This window comes from Acipenser ruthenus, chromosome 4 (assembly GCF_902713425.1).
Source record: "Acipenser ruthenus chromosome 4, fAciRut3.2 maternal haplotype, whole genome shotgun sequence".
In the NCBI taxonomy this organism is placed as follows: domain Eukaryota; kingdom Metazoa; phylum Chordata; class Actinopteri; order Acipenseriformes; family Acipenseridae; genus Acipenser; species Acipenser ruthenus.
This window is the reverse complement of record NC_081192.1, coordinates 94,977,369-94,993,019: the sequence shown is the minus strand read 5'-3', so window position 1 is coordinate 94,993,019 and position 15,651 is coordinate 94,977,369.

Below are 15,651 nucleotides of genomic sequence, written 5' to 3'. Positions count from 1 at the left end.
GTTGTTTTTTGTTAAGAGAATGGTTAAGTGTGCATGCACTGCTAGAAACATTCTTCAACTGACATAATTTTTACCTCAGATTCAGGATACTGACACATTTATAAACTAACTCACACTGACAGGCATAGCCTCAAGGACACTGCTCACATTAGTGGCTGTAGTGAGGATGCTTGGCACTACACAGAAGTAATGAGACACTACAACCAGTTTTCAGTCATCCAATAATGTTGAAGCATACGAGTAGTTGAATACTGACAGCTCTGCTTCTACTAAATAATTAAAGCCTTAAAGCTGTGAACCGAATCCACACCTCAATTGATCCGTCACCAGCACAGAAAAGGATTTCTTTTTTTTTAAATCAAAAATTACTTCAACTGCAATTCCCAATGAATTTCTCCCCAGTTTGAGTGTACTGTTTAAACTCATGGAAAGAAACCTATGCTAAATTATCTGGTCCCTTATAACCATTCACGTTATACTTACCACTGGCATTGTATGATAGGGGCACTGTTTTTTATAATTGCTGTTGGCTAGGTTCAAAATTCCCAGTGAATAATTGAAATTTGCACAAAACCATTTTGAAATATAAAACTGTTTTCCATTACATAGCTGAGAGGGTTTTTTGTGTAAATGTATTGTAAATAGTGTGTGTTCATTGTAATTATTGTAAACTAATGAAGTACATGACGCTCATGGGAGAGCCTGCCTGCTGTGTGTGATTGCCAGCTGTAGATAATCAGCAGGTAGGTGTGTTCCAGCGGGGCGTCAGGTATAAAAAGGTCCCATTTATTCACCTCAGGGCTGCTGCAAAGCCAAGGCCAATAGGCTGAACACCGTCCACCCTACCCGGACAAAGAGTTCTAAAGACCGCTGTAATCCTCTGATCGCCGTGAGAATGACCCAGGATCAGAATGTAAAGAAACCGAAACTGCCGATGGCCTGTCGAGTAGCCGGAGTCGGGGTTTGTTTGAGATTGAGCATTGAAGATTAGTTAAGGGCTTATAGATCCCACTAGTGCATAGAGAGCGAGGTGAATAAGCAGGTCCTCCCATTTATTATAGTTAATAGTTTTTGTACAGTGTTTTATTTTGCTTCACTTGCATTCTCCTGTATGTCCTCAGTGCGTTACCGTTGTTGTCAGTGTCACGTGAGCTGTTCTCACTGTGTTTGTAAATAAAACCTGTGCGCCTGCAGGGCTTGTCAACTTCAACCTCTGTCTCGATCTCCTGCCTGTCACTCGGCCGATTTAAAACAAATAGTTAGATCCCACTGAAACTAAAACTTGGGGTACTTGAGAACCAGGTTTGAAAACCCCTGATATAGGCTGTCTGTGAAAGTGGTATACATGCAGAGATGCAAACTTTCCACAACAAAATATTTTTGCAGTTATTTGTCCTTTGGCAGTCAGCTTTTAACATGTGCAGCCAGCGCTCCAGATAAGGTTTTGGGTCTGAGAGTAACTTACCCTCTAATTTTAACACTGATAGAGTAAAATGTATTTCCAGGGTGTACAATTCAACATTACCGTCAAGTCATGAGAAATCTCGATAAATATTGTACAATCTTTAATGGTAATGGGGTAGGCATTAAAAGATAGCCTTCCATTTTAACTGCAATGTTACTTTGAACTACTGTACAGCCACACGTGTTCTACAGGTTCTTTATCGGCTCAGGGCATTTTTTTTGTGGTATCACACTGACTGCAAATAAATTACATTACTTATATTTTAACATTAAATTCTTAAACTCGGTGAACATGTTAAAACTTCAATATTAAGCCATACAGAATCATAAAATAAGGAAATGCATTAATGTTATAAAACAGTTTGTTTAATATTATAGGCACTCTCTTTTTTGTTTTGCAGTTACCTTTTTTTTAGCAGTTACGATAGTTCCAGTTAGATTGGACTGGGGTGTTTACACTTTGAAATTTTCTTATTCTTACTGTGATTGGCTGCAAAGACAATACAGGGCTAGCCAGAGATTGGATAGTTTTTATATAAATGTTGTGTTTGTTTGTCGTTGTCGCAGTTTGTTTAGGTTTATGTCTTCAGAGGTTTTCTTTATGTATTTATTTGTTTCTATCACACGAGAAAATATTATTCAAGATGCAAATGGACCTAAAATGGCATATTTACATCCGTAACACATTTCAAGCCAGCTTTCAGTCTTCTGCTTGGGTTGGGATCTTAATTCTGCACTTAACCTAGAACTCATTCAACACCCATTAGCACTGGGCTATTTAGCCAAATAATCTGGATTCCCAAAAGATTTGTGTTGGGATTTGAATTTTATGACGCATGAAAAGTGATAAATAAAAAGGGGAAAGTGGATGGTTCATATTGCTACATTAGAGGTGGGTCTACTTTATGGAAGGCACTAAAAGCTTAGGAGCTCTTATATTTCATATGGAACTGTAAAGTCATATTTATTAAAAGTCTATTTATGGGCTATTCCATTGCCGACCGTGGACAGGAGCTCCCAGGGGCCAGGGTGTCCTCGGCTCACTGCACACCACCGACCCCTGTGGTCTGGCTAGGTGCCTGTGGGCTTGCCTGTAAGCTGCCCAGAGCTGAGTTGTCCTCCGATGTTGTAGCTCTGAGGTGGCTGTATGGAGAGCCTGCAGTGTGTAAAGAAGCGGGCGGCTGACGGCACACGCATCGGAGGACAGCGTGTGTTCAACTTCGCCCCTCCCAAGTCAGCGCAGGGGTGGTAGCGGTGAACTGAGCCTAAAAATAATTGGACATTGTAAATTGGGAGAAAAAAGAAAAAATAATTGGTGACTACAATTTTTTTTTTTTAAGTCTATTTATGCCTTTCAGAATGGAATAATACAAGAATCAACTTGGTATGTATCTATAATTTTATAAGAAGTAAAGCCGACACCAGACAGGAAAACTCATTACAGTTTCTCCTAGTGCTTGAGCCCCTCACAGAAAATATTATGAGCCACCTTGAAATAGAAAACAAGTATTATATTCCTAAAGGTTTGCCGCGATTCTAGTCGAGATGATAGCGAGATGACTTGCTTCCATCCTTCTGTTGTGAATTTTCTTTCCTCCTCCTCCTCCTCCTCACCGATTGCTTTGCAGCTACATCACTGGCCTGGGTTGACTCGGGACTGCTGTTAGAGGCCTCGTCTCATAGGAGGGTGGCTTCTTTCAGGTCATTTCCTTGAAAAAACATTCTAATGCTTAATCAAGCAAATAAGCTTAACCTTGACGACCACAGTAACCATGGTATTCCATGGTAAAAAGAATACAATCTCAGAAAACAAAATGTTATTTTTTAGGTGCTTAAAAAAACCACAGGGTCTTTCCAACATCCAATAGAACCTTTAAGATGAATTGAAACATAACAAATTGTTTCAAATATATTGAGGCACTGCTTGTGTACTCCTACAGGTGGCAATAATGTGTTCAACTGTTTAGCACTGGAGAATTGCTGGACAGTGATTAAACTACCGGATTCTGCCGAGTCAACGCCCTGGTTTGAATGATTAATTTCCGTTCTGTAATCACCATGCGCATATAATGCTTGAGGTGAAATATCGTGGCTCACGTGAATAGAAAAAACTGCCTAGAGTAGTTGCTCTGTGCATTAATGATTCAGACAAGGCACGGAGTTCGGCAGTTTTGTATCCGATGATACAGACTCCGATTGATTACGCTTTTCTGTTATGCTACAATCCATATATATATATATATACTGTAAAATGTGTGACATCAAACGTCATGTTTCCATGGTGACCTCACTACACACAGGGCAAAAAGTATTGTAGTTTCATGAGTTTACAAATTATTTAGACATTACTTTGTTTATTTTCCAGTTAGCACAGCCCCTTATTTGGCCACTAACAAAACATATATGCGAGCGGTGAGCCGGGGATACAGATAATAATTGGGCATGCTAAATTGGGGTGAAAACCGGGGTAAAAATAATTGGCGACGACTAAATCTTTAAGAAAAAAAAAAAAAAAAAGAAATAAATAATAATAATAATTTCGATTTCTTATTGAATATTTCACTCGATCTTATTTGAATGTTACTACCTAAACCTTTACAATTGATTCTAGATGCTACCTACAGTATGTCATGTAATACAAAGGTAAGCCTTGTTGATCTCTATTCTGCAGTCTGGATATCTCAAGTTCAAGAAATTATTAAAAAATTTAAAATATGTATTCATTGAGTACATGGTATATATTTTTAGACTTTAAATAAATGTACTGCTTAAGGCATAAATGTATGACTGTGGCATACAATGTAATGATTTCCATGATTAAAAAATTAGAGAGTTGATAGTGAATGGTCTCTGGTAAAAATGAGGAATGATATGACATACAAAGAGATTTTCAAAGCAGTGAGAGCATTGATCTTAACATCAAACTAGATTTAGAAGTGTCTTATTAAATAGAAGAAATTCAGAAAATGGAATGTGTTTTCTATAATGTTATAGCCAAACCTCCAGCAAAGATACCATGTTTTATTCATTCATTTTTATATTTAAATTCTATTCACAATATGTGCCATTCAAAAACAGAAAGAAAATAGTACACACTGGACATGCATGCACAGCATGAGGAGATCAATTACAGGGTGATTTCATGAAAACTACAGTTCAGTCTGAAAGATAATGGAAGACAGAGCCTCAGGAACACACAGCCACCTACTATTATGTGGTGTCAAATAAGTGTCTAAGTTCAGATCAGTGTTCAGTGTCAGTATTGATTTTATGTACCTGTATTTTGAAATGTATTTACATTTGAAAAGAAAACTGTATCAGTGGAAAGAAATGAATGCTGATTTCTGCTATTTATTTGTTATTGAAAAACTTGAATGGTGGAGATTTTGAAGGCTTTATAGTCTGGGGATAACGTATGCAAAACAAAGCTTTGACCTTTAACATCTATGGAAGCCAATTGTTTTTCTTTTGTAACTTTAAACATTTTTGTGAATTCTACACATTTTCTAACTAAAAATGGCTGTGTGGCTTTGGAGAAAATTTGTCTTTCATCCTCTGGGTCTATGAAATAAGTCCCAATCTAAGATCATTATTGGTTAAAACAAAAAAGGCCAAATATCTTCAAACAAGTACTTTATTGTCACATTTACAGTCCTCTCTTAGATGATTGAAAACCTCAGGTAACCAATGTTTTAACTATTACTGACACAGAGATTATTTGGATATCCAAGAACCATATAAATTACTTGTCTGATTCCAAGAATCCAAATGCATGTCTCCTGAAGAGACTGATATCTCCAGAAAAGAAATGTTTCTAAGGGTCTTCCAAGAACCTATTATTAGCCCTGTTTGTCAGAACAGATGTCTTGTCCATCATAGATTCAACTTTTATATTACAAATGTCGGTATTACATGTCAAATAAAGTAATATGAGGGAGAGCACAGGCATTTCAAACCCCTGTACATCACACAATCAATCAAAAATGCATCATACATTAAATACAGTGAAAAACAATGCTAGGATGTAAAACGAATTCTAAAACATTGTGGATGCGAGAGAAAAAGTAGCAACAACACAACAGCTGATAACAGATATCAGTCTTAAAGAGCATGGAAAGCAAGAGAGAACAGGTGGGTCTTGAGAGTTGATGTAAAGCGAGCGACGGTGGGAGCATCACGCACCAAAGCTGGGAGAGAGTTCCAAAGAGTCGGAGCCATGAAGCTAAACGAGCGTTCTCCAAGTGTGGTGCACTTTTGCTTGGGGATAACAAGCAGGCCAGAGTCAGAGGACCTCAGCTTGATATGGTATGTACTGTATATAAAGTCAATCTTAATGAATCATCATTTGGCTCAATACATAGATGTAATTGTAGAATTGACTAACATTTCCAGTTGTCTCTTCTAGTACAAAGGGGAGCTGTTAAGAAATATGTTGCAGATGTTGACTTTGTCGAGCAAAGGAAGAAAGGCATACTTAGAAACGCTGCTGAAACAGACTGACAAGCTGGAAGTTCACAGACAAATGCAACTTATTTATCATCCAGTCATTAAAAATTGTGATAATAGTGGATGAAAATGTTGCAGGAATACATACAGTGCTGCAGCACATGACATTAATGACTGCTCTACAAAGCTTTCAATACAGAGAGTACATTCTGTTCTTGTTAGATATCCTGCCAATTCTGGTTTGCCAGATGGTTTCCCATTCAAAAAAGTTATTGGAGAAAATTCACTGAGATTTGCCAGAATGTCAGTTTGAGACAGTAATGCACCTGTTAGTCAAGCTGCCACTGTCATTTCCTGTCTTGATTATTGTTGCCAGGAAGTTGCCTCTAGTTTAGCTTTATTTATTTTTTTAAATATATTCACAGCTCAGATTAATCACATTTTTCTGTAGAGCAGTGCCAATGTAATCTGTGAGATGTCTCAAATTCAACTCCCAGACAACGTATTTGGATTTACAATACAGTGTGTTAAATATCAATGAATAATCTTAGCCTGTGCCTGCAAATCTACCATGTTTCTAGTTTTGACAGTGGAGGTTGGCCTAAATTAAGATAATAATTAAGTAACACCATAAAGGAGCGGGCCTGTATTCTCCTTGGTTACCAAAGCCCCATGCCTTTCCAATGAAGCTCATAATGTGTGAGATAAGCTTAGGAATGCGTGAGAGAGTGAGATAGCATGCTAATGCGTTAGTCACGCTTAATGTGGGAGACTTGACATGTCTGAAGTATACAAGCCCGTTTTACTGTTGTGGATAGACTATAGACTAGATTGCTTTTCCATTTTATAATAATATTTGTTTTTCTATATATTACGTTTCTTTCAAAAAAATTAACACAAAAAATTTATGACATTTTGTTTTTGCTGCACTTCACTCAAAAAATGGATGAAAATATAAATAAATAAATCTATGAACACTAACAATTACTATCTCAGTAAATATGTTTATATGAATGTCGACCCAGGGGACTTTTTCGACCTGAAAAAAGAAACAACGACCAGTGGTCACAAATGAAGATTAGATAAAGGGGCATTCAGAACAGAAAATAGGAGGGACTTTTTTACACAGAGAATTGTGAGGGTCTGGAACCAACTCCCCAGTAATGTTGTTGAAGCTGACACCCTGGGATCCTTCAAAAAGCTGCTTGATGAGATTCTGGGATCTATAAGCTACTAACAACCAAAGAGCAAGATGGGCCAGATGGCCTCCTCTCATTTGTAAACTTTCTTATGTTCTGATGTTCTTAAATATTTCATACAAAGCCTACCAACTGTAAAATATGTTACATGCAGTCTCTCAACAAAGGAGCATTTGTAAAACGTATTACAGAATGTGTGGCATCCAATAGTATACAGTAAAACCTGTCTAACCTGTCAGCACCTGGGACCAGAACAGTGTGCTCGTTTATAGAGGTAGCTGCTGTAAAATCTAACACAGTACCTAAATGTATGTATGACACAATTTGAACATGTTGTATTACAGTAGATACAGTACTCTCCAGGTATAACCTGTAATTCAATGATTGTCATTCCATTATGTAAACAATAATTTCAGATGCACCATGCCCACATTTGCACAATATACTTGATTATATTATTATTATTATTTATTTATTTCTTAGCAGACACCCTTATCAAGGGCGACTTGCAATTGTTACAAGATATCACATTATACATTATTTTACATACAATTACCCATTTTTACAGTTGGGTTTTTACTGGAGCAATCTAGGTAAAGTACCTTGCTCAAGGGTACAACAGCAGTGTCCCCCCACTGGGGATTGAACCCACAACCCTCCGGTCAAGAGTCCAGAGCCCTAACCACTACTCCACACTGCTGCCCTAAAGTTAGACTTCATGCTATTATTATTTGTTTATTTAGCAGACGTCTTTATCCAAGGCAACTTACAGGTGTGTGAACTATGTATCAGCTGCAGAGTCATTTACAATTATGTCTCACCTGAAAGACGGAGCAGTGGCTGAGGTGGGATTTGAACCGGGGACCTCCTGGTTACATGCCCTTTTCTTTAACCACTGGACCACACAGCTTCCATGCTGGACAGCACAGTCAGATTTACATTGTTTTAGAGAGACAAGATTTAAGTTTCCATAATAGAGAAGTTCCGGATTGTAGACGGTATCACGCCATTCATTTCAATAGGGATTTTGTTGGAACCCCAAAATGACGCCAACACAGAATACTGGTATGCAGAGAGACAGCGTTTAATTTTTAAAAGTACAAAAAATCAATGTAATTTGGTGCCTTTTACACTTGTATAGTTGTGTTTGGTGTACTTTGGTATGATGTAATGGCCATTTTATATTCACTTAGAAAATTGGCTTTTTTATTTCCTGTCATCTCATTGGCTAGTACCCTTGGCAGGGGTTTACATTAACTTTTAATAGATAACCAGGAATTAAAATTACCAGTTTAAGTGCCTTTCCACCTGGACAGATATCCTTGAGCTACCTACTCATCAAATTTTAAACCACAAAACTTGTTTCTGTCTTTTTTTTTTCATAACAGTTGCCCACTTTCTAAGTGGAATAAGACCCTCCAGGGTGGGCGGTATTGGGAAATAGTGGAACTTCCAGGAGCTATAAGGTCCTTCCTCTGCGATGTCGGGCCTCATTACGCCCTTTGGCGGTCCGATATTGCCCAATACCACCCACCCTGTCGGGTCTCTTTGCTTACTTACATGTTGTTTTTTAAGCCTGAATCTTCAAACGCGCTGTATTAGAGCAACTCTGAAGCTGTCTTTAAATAAGGACCTAAGTGACCTAATACAGGTTCTACAATGCTACAATACCAATCAGCTGGGCAGCATTGTGAAGTTTTATTTAAATACCAACATTTATCCCAATTTAGCTGAGGTGCCGCACAGAACTTAGATTTAATCAGCCCTCTTGTCGCAACAAGATTGACTGTTAAACTGTGTAATTATTTTTTTAAGCTGCATTGCATAATTATATAAAAAATGCATGTCAATTGCTTAATTGAAACTCATAAATATAACCTCTGTGTGCAATTGGAAACACACAGATGGATTTGGTTTCGTGAACATTTGAAATTAGCAAGCAAATAATAAGCCAATATCTTGTCAGGTATGCATGGCACTGTAGATTAGTTAATTTCACCCTCTACAGTTTTTTTTTTTTTTTAAGTAGCAATACAGAAATACAATGCAAGTCATAGCTGGTCCTGGAAAGAGTTGTGAACAGTAGTGAATTAATGTCTTGGCAATGCAATATATGTTTGTTACCAACTTCACCCTTAGCATTGATACTGTACAGCTATGGCCAAATGTTTTGCCTCACCTAGAATTTTAGGATTGAGACATAATACTATATATATATATATATATATATATATATATATATATATATATATATATATATATATATATATACAGACGTGCTCAAATTTGTTGGTACCCCTCCACAAAAAACGAAGAATGCACAATTTTCTCTGAAATAACTTGAAACTGACAAAAGTAATTGGCATCCACCATTGTTTATTCCATATTTAATAGAAATCAGACTTTGCTTTTGATTTTTTATTCAACATAATATTGTAAATAAGAAAACAAATGAAAATGGCATGGACAAAAATGATGGGACCGCTAACCTAATATTTTGTTGCACAACCTTTAGAGGCAATCAAACTGCAATCAAACGTTTTCTGTAGCTCTCAATGAGACTTCTGCACCTGTTAACAGGTAGTTTGGCCCACTCTTCCTGAGCAAACTGCTCCAGCTGTCTCAGGTTTGATGGGTGCCTTCTCCAGACTGCAAGTTTCAGCTCTTTCCATAGATGTTCGATAGGATTCAGATCAGGACTCATAGAAGGCCACTTCAGAATAGTCCAATGTTTTGTTCTTATCCATTCTTGCGTGCTTTTAGCTGTGTGTTTTGGGTCATTATCCTGTTGGAGGACCCATGACCTGCGACTGAGACAGAGCTTTCTGACACTGGGCAGTACGTTTCGCTCCAGAATGCCTTGATAGTCTTGAGATTTCATTGTGCCCTGCACAGATTCAAGGCACCCTGTGCCAGGCGCAGCAAAGCAGCCCCAAAACATAACCGAGCCTCCTCCATGTTTCACTGTAGGTATGGTGTTCTTTTCTTTGAAAGCTTCATTTTTTCGTCTGTGAACATAGAGCTGATGTGACTTGCCAAAAAGCTTCAGTTTTGACTCATCTGTCCAAAGGACATTCTCCCAGAAGGATTGTGGCTTGTCAATATGCATTTTAGCAAATTCCAGTCTGGCTTTTTTATGTTTTTCTTTCAAAAGTGGAGTCCTCCTGGGTCTTCTTCCATGGAGCCCACTTTCGCTCAAAAAGCGACGGATGGTACGATCAGGAACTGACGTACCCTCACCTTGGAGTTCAGCTTGTATCTCTTTGGCAGTTATCCTTGGTTCTTTTTCTACCATTCACACTATCCTTCTGGGGTCGATTTTCCTCTTGCGACCGCGCCCAGGGAGGTTGGCTACAGTTCCATGGACCTTAAACTTCTTAATAATATTTGCAACTGTTGTCACAGGAACATCAAGCTGCTTGGAGATGGTCTTGTAGCCTTTACCTTTACCATGCTTGTCTATTATTTTCTTTCTGATCTCCTCAGACAACTCTCAACTTTGCTTTCTCTGGTCCATGTTCAGTGTGGTGCACACAATGGTACCAAACAGCACAGTGACTACTTTCCTCCATTTAAATAGGCTGAATGACTGATTACAAGATTGGAGACATGTGTGATACTAATTAAAGAAACTAATTAGTTTGAAATATCACTATAATCCAATTATTTATTATCTTTTCTAAGGGGTACCAACAAATGTGTCCAGGCCATTTTAGAATATCTTTGTAGAATAAGCAATAATTCATCTCTTTTCACAGCTGCTTTGCTTTATTCTATGACATACCAAAGGCATGTAAGTATACATGATAAAATAGCTTTTAATTTCAATCACTTTTCAGGAGGACTGAAGCATTATTTCAATGAGCTGTAAGGGTACCAACAAATTTGAGCACGTCTGTGTGTATGTATATATATATATATATATATATATATATATATATATATATATATATATATATATATATATAAACATGTCACATTTTTCAATTTATCAGTTATATCAAGTATATGGGAAAACTACAACATGGTATGTAATTCAATATGTTAACGTAACATTATTCTGCAGGTTTCATTCGACTTTATGAAGCAAAATTAGTTCACTATATAGGGTGATGCTTTTGGCCATAACTGTATCTGTGGCGGCCACATCCCTTCAGATAATTGACCCTGGTTTTGGATCGTGGCACCTAACTGTCACCATGGTCAAAACAGTACGAACCAGGGAATGACCATTGCACCAGGCATTAATGCCTAAATAATAAGAAAATACTGCTCTTTTTAGAATTATATGCAATTATTATTAGACTGTTCTCATCTGAATTTCAAACTCAATTAATCTGTTTTATCACCATAAAGTTGTATACATCTAACATTTTTTTTTTAATGTAGCTACCGAATGTCCATATTTGTTTTCTTACCGTAGGTTTCAGATGTTGGATTGATAAAGATTGTGTGATACCGATTATAAAATGCAAATGGTGTAGCTTTGCTTCAAAGGTATTTTCCAGAAAAGCAATCTCCAACTGTTGGAAATATATTTCTAGCCTGGTACAGTTTAACAGCCTGCACATTTTTTTTTTGTTGTATAGAAAATAATCTTGCATTGAAAAATTGACTTTAATAGAACTCTCCAGTGGTGAAGAATAGATTGTGTATTTTGAGAACTTCTGAATTATCTGTAAGATCTGGATGTCTTAATCAAGACAAGCACACAAGTATAGTCACTTGTTTGCATGGTGATGAATTGATGGCACTATCATCTGCAGTCATCCTTATTATTATTATTTGTTTATTTAGCAGAAGCCTTTATCCAAGGTGACTTACAGAGACTAGGGTGTGTGAACTATGCATCAGCTGCAGAGTCACTTACAATTACGTCTCACCGAAAGACGGAGCACAAGGAGGTTAAGTGACTTGCTCAGATTCACACACTGAGTCAGTGGCTGAGGTGTGATTTGAACCGGGGACCTCCTGGTTACAAGCCATTTTCTTTAAACAGGTAATGAACAGTTATTAAGTTATCCCTATTATGGTACCATATGTGCTTTTGTGTAGCTGCTTCAATGTGTTGGTAAAGGTTCCCTCATAATGTAATTGTAACAAATATTAACTACATACTGTAGGCCTCAAATGTGTGGTTTTCAAAGAAACACATGCTTTACACAAGTCTTTTCTGTTTAATACTGCATATCTTCTAATGAAGCCAAGTTCTCCACGTATATGCCGCTTTCCCAGATATCTGTTACACTGCACTTCCTGGGAAATTTGAAGTCATTAAAAGAGGGTGGGACAATTTCACGTTCCAGGAGGACAGACCAAACAAGGGCAACAATAACTGGAATCATGTTTTGCAAACAGAGATTTCTTTAACCAAGTGTAGTACCATAGATCATGTTTAAAAAAATAAAAATAAAATAAAAACATTGTAATGTGTTCGTTTCTTTCAAAAGTGGACATTTGAGACATACATAATGAATGGAAGTGCACAAGAAGGTTTAGTGTTATTTTGTTAGCTATAGTCACTAAGTAGCAATGGGAGTCTATGAACCCATTGGGCAATGGATAGGAGTGGCCAGCAGTGCCCAGCACTAATTGTGCCAAATGTTGCTGTGGCTTTGTAATGTTCTATTTTTGAAAGGCACAGTATAAAAGTAGACAGTTTTTGTAATGTTCATATAAGTGTGCTAGAAGGTAACTATTCCTGTTTGTTATAAGAGCATCAAAAATGTTATGAAAGGTAATCTAATACAAGCAAGCCAAAAAAAACACCCTATCTGAGTGAGATTGCCCATCGACCGTATACCATTAGGTGTCATTGATGTCTCCCATTGCAATCTCCAATAGATCCCTATTTTGAAGCAAGTGTAAACGTAAAAGCAACTTGCTGGGAGAAATTCAACAGTGCAACAGAATAGGCTTTTCCCCCCCCCCCCCCCCCAATCGTTAGAGAACAATTACTCTATGAAAAAAATGCTTCAAAATAGGGACCAAAGAATTTCTGCTATGGCACAAAACTGCGTTACTAGGCGACAACAAAGTGATACACTAGTAGCTGTAAATGGACAGGTTGCTTTATTTGTGGAGGAAAATATTTTTTAATAAGAATGTAGTGTTTTCCAATGAAATAACTCCATTGGAGGCAGTGTGGTCCAGTGGTTAAAGTCCGGGGCTTGTAACCAGGTCAACGGTTTAAATCTCACCTCTGCCACTGACCGACTCACGGTGTGACCCTGAGTAAGTCACTTAACCTCCTTGTGCTCCATCCTGCGGATGAGATGTTAAATCTTTGTCCTATTGTAAGTGACTCATAATACACAGCCTACCTCTGTAAATCACTTTGTGGTGGTTCACTATGAAAAGTGCTATATATCTATCTATCAGACAAAACAGGCTGGACCTCACTTAGTACTTTAATATCCTGTTTTCCATGACATCTTTATAATAAATATAAATACAATTTTATTATTTTTTATGGTATTTGTAATTGTGAGTTTAGCTAGATCTGGACCCAAGAAAAAGGTCAATTATCTATAGGTATGAAGCAATTAAAAAAAAATAGTTTTAAGGTTACATTTTGGACTGGATCACTTTGTCTACTTGAAATGTGTCAGCTTTAAAAGCTTCAAGATGCTAAGAGTGCCCAAACCCTCATTTCATATAAGATTATGTAACTGCCATATACATAATTACATTTTACTATATTCAAATTAAAGACAAATTGTCAAATTAAAACTATAAATTTTCCACAATTAGATTTTTTTTTTTTTTTTAAATAAACATTCTTTCCCAGAGGCATAAATCAATTCCTGCTTCGTTATTAAAACGACAGCACCGAAGACACATTACTAAAAAGAAATAATTTAATATAAAATTATTTATATATTTGGAAAACTTACTGGGAAAGGGGTTGAAGTGATAAACAAGTAGATGGACTTATTGTGTGGCTAATACAGCGGCAGTCAAGCAGACATTAAACCCGAAGATGAGATCAGGGCTGGACTTTCAAACAGGCGAGCAAGTGAGAACAGTGTGGGAGATGGATAAGGACGTGTACAAAGTGCATCCCAAACCTAAATATTATTATTATTTTATTATTATTTGTTTATTTAGCAGACACCTTTATCCAAGGCGACTTACAGAGACTAGGGTGTGTGAACTATGCATCAGCTGCAGAGTCACTTACAACTACGTCTCACCCAAAAGACGGAGCACAAGGAGGTTAAGTGACTTGCTCAGGGTCACACAATTAGTCAGTGGCTGAGGTGTGATTTGAACCGGGGACCTCCTGGTTACAAGCCCTTTTCTTTAACCACTGGACCACACAGCCTCCTTGTGAGCAGGCAATGAACAGTTATTAAGTTATCCCTATGATGGTACCATATGTGCTTTTGTGTAGCTGCTTCAATGTGTTGGTAAAGGTTCCCTCATAATGTACTGTTCCTGTCAGCATCACGCTTAAATATAAAAATGGAAATAACTTTTTTCAACCCCATAAAGAAAAACTGTTTGATGCACCAAATTCAAATACCAACTATAAATACTGCTGCAAAACACTGTACAGTATATTCTTTAATCATACCTCTCATCAAATGCTGCTTATTATAGGGAGATATTAGAAATCTGTTACTGCAGTAAAGTTATAAGGTCATCTAGATATTTGGTGTGCAGTCTAATGGGTTTTAAACCTCAAAACTTGGATCCACTTTCAACCCAGATTCGAGAAGAGCTTTGTTTCCCCTTTTCTTTTCATGCTGTATCCCTACAAGAGGGGAATGCCCAATTATCAGCTTTCCTCTGATGAAACAGACTATTTAATTCATAATGAATGACAACACACTAGCATACTTTCACTATTTAATATAGAAACCAAAGGCGTGTATTGTATTTAGTGCCAACACAATAAAAGGGGCTAGAATAATAATACTAAAAAAATATGTTTGTTTCTCTTGTACAGGTAAATGGCTGGCAAAAATGTCTCATGCCACTTATTTAGTAAATTGTAAGAACAGGAGAATAAAAATAAAAAAAAGATGAGCAACTGATGCGAGAAAGGTAGCAGAATATATACATACATCATGCCTTACAAGGAAAAAAACATTTAAAAAAATCTGTTTACTGTCACCTGAATCTCACACTGGCAGAAATACTGCAAAATAACCATTTAGTAATAAACCAGTCTTCTGCCATCTACTAAAATACTTTACTGCCCAGATCAAAGACTTTCTGCAATGCCTTATGATTCACAATCCTCTGTTGTATAGTACCCAACAACAATCACAAATAAATATGCCGGCAGTGGTAACTCATTACTTGTAATTGTTAATTACTTGTAATAATTCTAGGTACAGTGATTTCAACTGAAAACATTGGAAATAAACAGAACATTTTAGCTGCTTCAGCCTTTTTTTTTTTATTCAAGAAATGTGACTTTAACCGTAGAGTGGCATGCATTAAGGTGTGCCACCAAGGTCAATAGTAATAATAATAATAAAAACAACATCAAACATTTCAAATATGTTTTAAAAACATAAAAGCATCAAAA